The sequence below is a fragment of the Dipodomys merriami genome, unplaced genomic scaffold (genome assembly GCF_024711535.1).
Source record: "Dipodomys merriami isolate MVZ:Mamm:240054 unplaced genomic scaffold, mDipMer1.0.p SCAF_340, whole genome shotgun sequence".
NCBI classification, from domain to species: Eukaryota; Metazoa; Chordata; class Mammalia; order Rodentia; family Heteromyidae; genus Dipodomys; species Dipodomys merriami.
In genome coordinates, this window is record NW_027204938.1 from 323,699 (window position 1) to 334,633 (window position 10,935).

Sequence of the window (10,935 nt, forward strand, 5' to 3'; positions counted from 1 at the left end):
GATCCTACCTTAGCATACTGCCAACTGCATGACAGGCTATGCTGCAATTCTTCCATCGATTAATTGTTCCTGTCCTAGAAGTGGTAGAGAAATCTTTCTCTGTACAGAGGACCAAAGGTTGATAAGTTTTGTGAACTCACTGGTTTACTCCTTTCTTTTTTGTTCTGTTTCCCTTTCATTATATTTTAATGTGAAAATACCATACATAGGGGTTACACTTACATGATCAAGGTAATAAGTAAACTTCTTAAAAAGCATTGTTGCCTCCTCCTTTGTTTCCCCTTACCATTCCTTCCCTTATTCCCCCCACACACACACCGCCCAGTGCCAAAGTTGTAAAGTTTGATTTTTGACATAACATCTTGTACAATGGGTCCATCTGTATCTCTATTTAAACAATTTGTTTTTTTCCTTTCCCTACCCAAATTATACCAACATCAAATACAATGAAAACAGGAGTTATACCATGGGCAAGGGACATACAAAGCAACAAAGAAATCATCTTATAAATATGTTAGAAAAAATAGCAAGAAAGAAAAACCATTTCTTAACACAACTGGGCAGTAACAGGTAATGACTCTGTCGGTGAGTGTTTGATGGCGTTGCTCCAGGTGGTAGGTAGAGTCAAAAAGAGGAGGTGGTACTCCTAAGGGATCATTTGTTTTAGGAGCATTTTTCGATCTTGCCGCGGATATCTCCCTACTGCTAGCAACCCAAGAGATGTGTCCCCCCCCTGTATATTTCTTCACTATGCTTAGACCAAATAACATTGTTTAGAAAATGAAAAGAAAATTCAGAATGACACACAGGGTAAGATAAAGGTGACTGTGTGAAAGATGTCTCAGAGTGACAAAGAAAATCATGAAGTAAGGAAAACAACCCTGTAACAAAAATCTTCGTACCATGCCTTTCTTCAAAGTTGATGAGAGTGCTAGAGGGCTTAATGATCTCATAGTGGCTGAACTGTACTATATATGAGACTCTCTGAGCACTGAACAGCTACAGGGAAGTCATCAGGCAAGAAATTCCTGTCTTTAGGGAAAGTCTTCCATCCATACTTGAGGACGATGTATCTAGTGTGTACAAGTTCACCTGTCAGGATGAAGTTGTCATCCTTGATCTAAGCTTGGTAGAGCTAGAGTGGATCACTTTTAGGTCATCCGCATGATCCAAAAATGAGTCCTCATATACACATCCCACTAAAGTTACAGATTTTAGAGAACTTACTAGGGTCTTGTACAGAATGTTTTCACTGTTAAAATCTGTGCATATACACATGCTAAAAGAAGTTGGGTACATAGAATGTAACCTCTTATACTGGGATAGACTGAAAACTAAGAGTTTCCTACAGTGCACTTAAACATTTTCTAGAAAAAAAAAAAAAAAAACATTGTGCCTTCTTAGCATCAAAATGAATCTGAACATGGGGCCGAGAAGGTGGCTTAGTGGTAGAGTACTTGCCTAGCATGCATGAAGCCCTGGGGTTCCATTTCTCAGCATTAAATAAACAGAAAATACCAGAAGTGGCTCTGTGGCTCAAGTGGACAGTACTCAGGCCTTGAGTTCATGCCCCAAGACTGGAAAAACAAAATAAATAAATCTTGCCCTGCACTGGTGGCTCACACCTGTAATCCTAGCCACCCAGGAGGCTGAGATCTGAGGATCAAAGTTCAAAGCCAGCCCGGGCAGGAAAGGCCATGAAAATTTTAACTCCAATAAACCACCAGAAAACCGGAAGTGGTGCTGTGGCTCAAGTGGTAGAGAGCTACCCTTGAGCTGAAGAGGTGAGGGACAGCACTCAGGCCTAGGTTCAAGCCATATGACTAACCAAAAAGTAAATAAAAATAAATACATTCATAAGCAAATAAATCTGAACAGAAGACAGTTATGACGACCTTTACTACATGATTCCATCTCTTTGTCCCAGGTTTTGCCTTAGAGACTATGGTGTTTCCATCTTAGAGATGCAGAAAGAATGCAGACTGTGGGGAGCTTCTGGGGAAGAACAGTGGAAATTCAGTGTACAATTCTGATTATGCATGGATGTATGATGAACATTTTCATCTCTTCATACTATGTTAGGATCCTTTACCATTATTCCTGTTTACTTGCCATTCTCTAGTACTTATCAGCAGAAATGTTCATCCAAATGACATAAAGCAAAGTTACACTTACTCTATCATTCCAGCACATGCCCAAATTGCCAATTTTTCATGTTGACATTGATCAAAGTCACATTTTTTTACCTTTGTGTGATTTGGCATTTTTCCATTCCCTAGTCTAGCCACTAACCTATGTCCTTCACCTTCAAAATGCAGTACCCATCATTTTAAAACTTAAAAATAATTTGAACACTTAAAAGTCTCCAATCAGGCATGCTGATGCATATCTATAACCCCAGCTTATCAAGAGACAGAGATTGGAAATACAGAAGTTTGATGACAGCCAAGAAAAAGTGACACTCCATCGTAAACAAGTTCAGCCTGCTGATCCATACTTGTAAACCCAGTGGCATGGAAGGTGTAGGTAAAAATACTGTAAGACAAAGCTAAACCTAAGCAAAAATGAAAAAGCCTATCTGAAAAATCAAAAAAGTGAAAAAAAGCTGGAGACATGTTAGAGAAAGTGCCTAACATGTGTGAGGCCTGGGTTTTATATCGAGAAATAACATTAAAAACACTAATGTTCTACAACTAAACACTGACCATTGTAGGGGAGAGCAGTTTAAAGACAAGATTTTTGTTTTGTTTTGCCTTGTTTTTGTTTGTGTGTTTTGCTGTTGGTTGCAGGGCTTTTGTTGGATGTTTGAGCCAACATTTTCATAACCAGATAAGAAAGCATACCTATTCATAAAGAGATGAAAAATCATATCTAGATCTGCATTTTGGAAAAATGATTGATTTACCAAGAGAAGCTGATGACCATTCATAAGGGTAGCATACAACTAAACCGCAGCACCACACACTTGATTCACCTCAATTCACAGCTCAATTCTGTGTTTATGGGCCTAGGTTTTTCCACAAAACACAGGAAATGAAGCTTCTTAGTCATGGTCTCTAGATTTTCTTTTCCTCATGTTATCTCATTTCCTCATAAGGTCTCTTCTAGTCTAAGACAGAAGCCGATGGGATTGGGGAGGCATTCCCCCCATAGAATTCCTAACAATCACATGCCTAAGACCAGATAAGCCACATGAACATCCCTGAAACAAAATCCATAATCCAGAAATTGCCCCACATTCATCTAGAACAAGGTAAATTCCTTCAGAGTCTACAAGGGTGTAACATTCTTAATAATATCAAAATCAAATGATATTCACAGTCATTTATTTAAAACAGCCTATTTTCATATAGCCTATATACATACTCTTATGTGCTTTAAATGATCTGTAGGTTACTTGTACCTAATATAATGTAAGCATTATGTTAAATGCCTTATACAGTATTATTTAAAGGGATCATGCAAGAAAAAAGGTTTAAAAATGTCAGCAAAGTTGCAAGTATCTTTTCTGAATAATTTTGAACTACATTTTTTGAACCCAGAGATATGGAAGCCACTAAGACAAAAGAAAAATTGTATGAAAATGAAAGTAATTTGAAGGGATAATTCAGCCTAATAATAAATTTAAGTTAGGGCTGGGGAAGTAGTTCAATGATAGGCCACTAGCTAGCATATATGAGGTCCTGGGTTTGAGATTGAACATAAGAAAGAAAAAGGCAAGACAAAGGCAAGGGAAGGGAAAAGGAAAAGGTGGGAGCAGTGCCAAGAATAAAAGCAAACTCAAAAGGAAATTCAAAGCATAGGCAAGGCAAAGGACAAAGAGGCTAGGACTAGGAAAGGGAAAAGGAAAAGGAAAAGAAAAGGAAAAGAAGGGAAGAGAAGGGAAAAGGGAGAGGTGGAGTAGGAAGGGGAAAAGCAAAAGGGGAAAGAGGAAAGAGAAAGGGGAAGTGGAAGGGAAGGGGAAAAGGAGGTGTCATAAGATTGATAAGATGAAAGCTTCTGAGCTAATAAAAAGATCCACCATGCATCCATGTTCTGACAGATAATGATACTAGTAAATGCAATTGAACCATAGGGTGCCCTTTACTTGGTTGAATATTATATCTGGCTGCATCTGGCCAGATGATAACAAATGAGATGATCATCAAAATGAGTGGACTCAATTAAGAAGATGGCCATTCCTCATGTGAATGAATATGATCTAGTTCTTACACAACAGAATTTTTTAAAGAAGATTGAGTAAAGGAGAAATTCCTTTTATTCTGCCTGTGTACTGGAGCTCTGACATCAATCTACTTCTGCTCTCACATCAAAACTTGCACTACATGCATCTCACTTTTCAGATCAGCTTTCTTGAAACTTGATTTCTCAAAGCTTTTCTGCCATCCTGCTACATAATTTGTGGTTCTCAATCTTCTGCTTCTCTTTAACAATTCAGAATAGTATCTCTTTTGTAACCTGACTCTTCTGATTATCAGAGTCAACAGGATGGACTTTACCAATCAGTCTTTAAGCTTTCTTTTAATTTCAACTGGATTTCTGTAGAAGCCCACATTGAGAACTTTGCTTGACTCCCATTTTCAGATTGTCTTAAATGCCTACAATTTACCATTAATTTTTCATGGGAACATGAAGATTAACCATTTACCTCTCCAAACACTGAAGTCTGTATTGATTGTGTGCCTGTGTATCCACTGTATAAAAAGCTTCTGGTTCCAAATACAAAATCTTTCCTATCACATCCTACCTAAGGTTTAACCGTAGTTGCTGTTTTAAAATATTTGTAGGTGTCAGTCTCTTTCTCTATGAAATGAAGATAGCTGATATCCCTATCAGAGACTAATGGTAAAGATTACTTAAAAGAAACAGTACCAATGATCTAAAACTAGATTGGAGTAATCTTGTCTTGTCAAAAAAAAATCACTCCAATCCCTCCCAAGAAGACAGCACAAATCTAATTTACAACATTCAAAATTACAAGTGTCCAAAAACACCTATCACCTTATCTTACCAAGTCTTCTGGAGTGCTGACTGGTACTCCAGATTTGTGGTTTTCCATAGCATGGTCTGCCCAAAGGTGGTACTGCAAGAGGACTGTTAGAAAAAAGATTTTATCAAAATAAATGAGAAAAATGCACTTTAATCTGATACATACATTAATATGCTAGATTCTAAACAAGTCTCAATAGACAGGTGCATGAAACAAGTATTATGTGCACTTATTTGAAAGTGTGTCACCTTCTTGTGCAAAACTTTTATACTCTCAAGACACATACACTGGTATCTTCATTTGGTCCTAATCATCTCAGCCCCCTCCCCTCTCTTTCATAATAGTCAATAATTGGGGAATTTGATTGAGAAGTGCATTCAAGGCTATCAAAGATTAGACTGACCTTGCTTATGATATGCCACACAGGCTAAACAGAGAAGTCAGCTCTATGAACAGGTTATCAGAATAAGGCTTGGTTAATGCACTAAATTATTGAAGATTATATATCCTGCCTTTCCAGTGAACACAGCTTCTCCTAATCTAAGGACCCTGGGAAAAAGGACAGGACCGGATTTCAGGGTCAGGGAGAAAGCCCATGAGTAGAGAAGGATCCTACATAAACTCCACGTTGCCTCAAAATTGGGCAGGTAAGACTCATGATTGTGTGCCAAAGTACACTCCTGTACGCTGAAGGGTGAAGGTGGGAGAAGAGTCTGATCACTCCTGTTCTTTACAACTCTGCAGACTCATGGCGAAGGTAACAAGAAGATATTGTTTTAATTGGCTTTATCATTGTTTGAAAATACCAAAGATAGCTAAGTGTAGTAGCACAAGCTGTAATCTCAGCTACTTGGCAGGCAGAGATCAGGAGCATTACACTTCAAGGCCAGCCAGAGTAAAATGGTCGTGAGTCTTCATTTCTCACAGTAAAAGCTTAGAAGGGAGGTCCATGTCTGTCATGCAGATATGTAGGGATCATAAAGAAGACTGTAGGCCAGGCCAGCCTCCACAAAAGCACAAGATCCTATCTCAAAACAAACTGAAGCAACATTAGACCCAAGACTAAAGTACCTGACTCAGAAAATGCCTACCAACACAGTGCTCTGAATTCAAATCACAGAGCAACAAAGCAACCACACAACAAACCAAACCTAAAAATTGAAAAACAAAAACCAGAAATACTTCAAAGATCTTCATATATTCTGACTTGCTCCTAGATGGACGATAGCTTTGCCCCAGCCTTGATTCAGTGATTAAACTTCAGTGGACACAGGGACAGTAGACCACACCTGAAATCCTTCCTATTCAGAAGGTGGAGATCAAGAGGACAGTAATTCAAGGCCAGTCAAAAATTCACAAGCCCTCACCTCAAGAAAAACTGGTGTGGTGGCACATGCCTGTTGTTCCAGTTATGGAGGATGTATAAACAAGAGTACAGAGGTCCAAGAATAACCCCAAAACCCTATTCAGAAAATAAAGCAAAAGGGCTGGGAGGCCCTACCTCCATAAGTAGGGCACCTAATTACCTACCTAGTGCAAGACACTAGGTTCAACCCCCCAGAATTGCCCCTGCCCTGCGAAATAAAAAAAGAAAAGAAAACAGCTTAAAATGGACTTACTCTGCTTCATGGAAACCAATCTCAAAAGGTAGGGAGGATTAAACCTTCTAAGGATGCCTATAGAACTTAGTGCACTTTGTGGGTCTGGTCTACAGTGGAGGAAATAAACTTAGCACCCTTTTACTAGTCACACCTAAAACTGCTACTACTGGAGCAAGCAGTTGGTATCATATGCATAACTTCCTAGGTTTGATTCCTAGCACAAAGGGAAGAAAAGGACACAGAGGGCAGAAATGGAGACAAGAGGGCAGAGAAGTGTAGAAGAGGGGAAGGAAGAAGGGAGGCAAACTTTTATGTAGTATTTGAAACTATGAAATCTACAATATAAAGTGGAAAAACAGACTGCAAATAAAGTGCTTTTGATTTGTATAAAACAGGAAAGTGCTGGAATGTGGCTTAGTGGTATAGGCTTGCCAAGCATGAATGAAGCCTTAGGTTCTATTCCTCAGTACCATATAAAAGGCCAGAAGTGGCACTGTGACTCAAGTGATAGAGCACCAGCCTTGAGCAAAAAGGCTCAGGGATAGTGCCCAGGCCCTGATTTCAAGCCCCAGGACTGGCAAACAAAACAAAATAACACACACACCACACACACACACACACACACACACACACACACACACACACACACACACACACACACACACACACACACACACACACACACACACAAACACACACTATAGAAAAGGGAAAAACAGTGACTTTAGCTCAAGACAGTGGCTCCAGGACCAAATATTCGTAGTAGCAATAAGGCAGGAGTAAAGGCTTTCCTGATCTCTGAGGCTTACCCCTGAAGATAAAATATAAAAAGGACCTCACATCAAAAGCCTTCAGAAGTTGCAAAATAGATGAGTGAACAGCAGTGACATGGCAAGTTAGATCCCTGAACAGGAATGAACAACTCAAGAAGCTGTTCTAACACAAAGTCTGGGAAATGAAGCAACCTCTATGATGTACAGGATGTAGTATCAGCCTGGATCAATTATTCAACAGCTGTCCAGTGGCATTGAACAGGCAGAACATAGAGGTCTGATGATACCTTTCTTGGGAGCAGACTCTGATTTTATTGTAAATAAATCTATTCAGGTAATCTAATACATTTCAGTTTATTTTTTGTAGGGAAAGCATGAGTACTCCACAAAAGACATCCTCCTTCCCTCCCAGAGAACAACACCTACAACAGAACCTTCCCTCTAACCAAGAAGAATGCATGGTTGAAAGCAGTTAAATCCAAAATGCAAGCAGATATGACCAAGTAAACAGGTCTCAAGAAACAAAGGATCTCCACTCAATTCGTCTTATCATTTCTAAATGACTCAATGTACTTGACATTATATATATATGCAAATCTGAGGGAAGCTAGAAGGAAGACACAGAATCAGAGTGAAACAGGAAAATATACAACAGAGGGGCCCATCAGCTGCAATGGACATTGATGAAAATAAACTAAGCAACTCAAGGGCAGCCATGGGAGGGAGCGAAGGAGAAAGAAAGAGGGAACAGCTTACACTAAGCAAAAGGAAAGAAATGTACATATCACCCAATGTGGAAGAAATAGTTGTATTGTCAAAACTCATAGAATTCAAACATTATAGACCACGATAATGACCATTTGCCTTGTGAAGGTTAAAGTGTGTTTGTGACTTTAATTATAACTATTTCACAATACTGTGAAATTTGTGAAATATATGAAATCACTTAATCACAATAAAGGCATTTCCAACATCTAATGAGTATCACTGCTGAATTAGTTCACCCTTTCTCTCATCGTTTCTGTAGTTCCCCTTCCCCTCCACAAATTAGATAAACTTTCATACAAGACAAAATGTACAGATATCAAAAACAGAGGCAAAAGGTGTGGGGGGAACCAGAAAAACACAAGAATTGCAAAAAGTAAAATAAAGAGCTTCTTGTTTCTACTTCTTGGAGTTCACTTCGGTAAGCTGTTTATTTCATCTTAAGTAAAATGTCTGATATGACTTAAAAATAAGAATAAAAAAGCCAGGAGTGGTGGCACAAGCCTATAACCTCAGCAAATAGGAGCACTATGAATTAAAAGCAAACCTGGGCAATACACTGGATGGTAATGCCTTATCTCAAAAATTCAAGAACAAGCTTGAAAACCCCATGCCAAGTGAAAGAGCCATACTGCTATATGTTTTACCCATTTAAGATGGAGTAGCAAGTCACAGAGACAGAAAGCAGAGCAGTGGCTACAAGGGGCCGAGGGGAAAAGGAATGATGAATGCCTTTCCTGGTTAACCTGCCTAACCTGGTTAACAACAGTCCCTGTGTACAATCTTCTGGATACGCTAAATGCTGCTAAAGCATACATATTGAAACTATTCATTTCATAGAAGATAAATTACATTTCAATAGTAACACTCAAGAAAATGTAAAGGCAAACCACAGACTGGCTGGCACTGTTGCCATTAGAAATTTCTTAATGAAAGACTTGTCTCTGAAAGGAAGATAGTGGAAAAATCAACACCAATAAAGATAACAACTCAATAAAAGTATGCAGAGCACCGAGAACAGACAATTCATTTAAGAAATGAGACAAATAAAATGCCTTTTGCAGGAGAAACTTACACACTGTCCAGGAAGCATGCCCTCCAATGACAATCCAGCTGTGCTAGTCCCCTAGTAAGTCTACCTGCAGAAGGGTCCTCTGGATGTCCCAGTGGGACAGACGCCTTAGAGGCAGAGTTGCAACTCTGACCACTTCAGGAGAACCTGAGCAAAATGGAGTGTGGAAACAGCGTAGATGATCCTAGTACCTAGACAAGTCCAGGCAAGGGACCAAGGGCCTGCAAGATCCTCAGAAAGCACAAAGCCAGAAGCTGTGTGCCAGAACAGGTCTACCTATGACGTCCTGAGAGCAAGACAATCCATAGAGGCACAGTGAATTTGAACAAAAGAAGTTAGTTTACACTATTTACACCAGAAAGGGGTCCTGAGTCTACCTTGTCCTCGGCTAGATACCCAGAACCAAGAGCCGCCTCAACCACCAAACCTCCAAGCCTCCAGTGGGCAGCCCCAACCCTCCCACCTTTATTAGTTGCTCTGCAAACCACCAATTAGTAGGTCTGCAAACCTCCAAACCTCAGACCTCCAAAGCTCCAAAGCTCTGAAACTCCAAAGGGGAAGGCTTTTCCCGTCCTCCTCCACTGCAGGCCTCTCCATTCTCCACAGGCCTGCCCTGCTCTGCTCTAGGAGGTGCCTCTCCACAAGCCTCTCTAGAGTGAGGTCCCACATGGCCTCCAGAAAAGGCACTAAATGACCTTCAGAGGAGGCCCCGAATGAGCTCCAGAGGAGGTCCCAAATGACCTCCAGAGGAGGCCCCAAATGGCCTCCACAGGCCCACCCTGCTGTGTTGCAACAAGGTTTCCCCTACTCCCTCCTCTACTCCCTTCAAAACTCAGGGTTTTCCTTTACACTCCTCCCCTCAGGACTCCAGGTCTGCTCCAGACTCCTCCCCTTGGGACTCCCAATCTGCTCCGGACTGTTCTCCTCAGTACTCCTGTTATCCTCAAGTCTCTGTCTGCACTGGACTCCCCTCCCCCAGAACTCCTGGTCTCCTCCGTGTGGACTGTTTACCCCCTAAGTTCCCATGACCTCAGAGCACTCAGCCTATATATACCCAAATAGGCTGCTGCCTTCCCCCAATAATGGTTTCAAGCCACCATTCATGCTCATCCCCCAAGCTGCCCCCTGTCCAATCCCAATAGGCAGCTCGCCATGTGAGCCTCCACACCCTCTTTTGGTGGCCTGACATGCACCTTTCAGCTGCATGTCCCTCCTGCAGCACCAGGTGGGGCAGTGACGTCAGAACCTCAATGTCCAGCTCTGTCCAGTGGCCAGGTGTGCCGAGCGTGGGTGTGTGAAGATCAGTCTGTGAGGCCCCAGTCTGTAGATCAGTGATGCTTGCCTCTTGATGCCTGCCCCCTCCAGCAGGCTTGACCAGGGGTTGCGCTAACTATCAGGCCCCTGCTGACTACCAGGGCCTATGGGTTATGACAGTCTCGGGGTCCACCAGGCAGAGGGGCCGGGCCATCTGTGGCTGGGTCCCAGGGCAGTGCAGGACCAGGGTCTGTGGCCTGAATGGCCAGTGTAAAGACCTAGACAAGGCTCAGATGAGCACTCGGACAAGCAGGACAGCCTGACCCCTTTCTGAATGGCTTTGGGGCCCAGGGTGAAGGCATCCAGGACAGACTAGCTCTGTGCTGAGGCTAGGCTACATCCAGGATTCAGGGGCACAGAGGCCAGCGGGCTTCCAAGTTCTGAGGGTGTGGAGGCCAAAAGAGGCAGCACTAAAGGTGC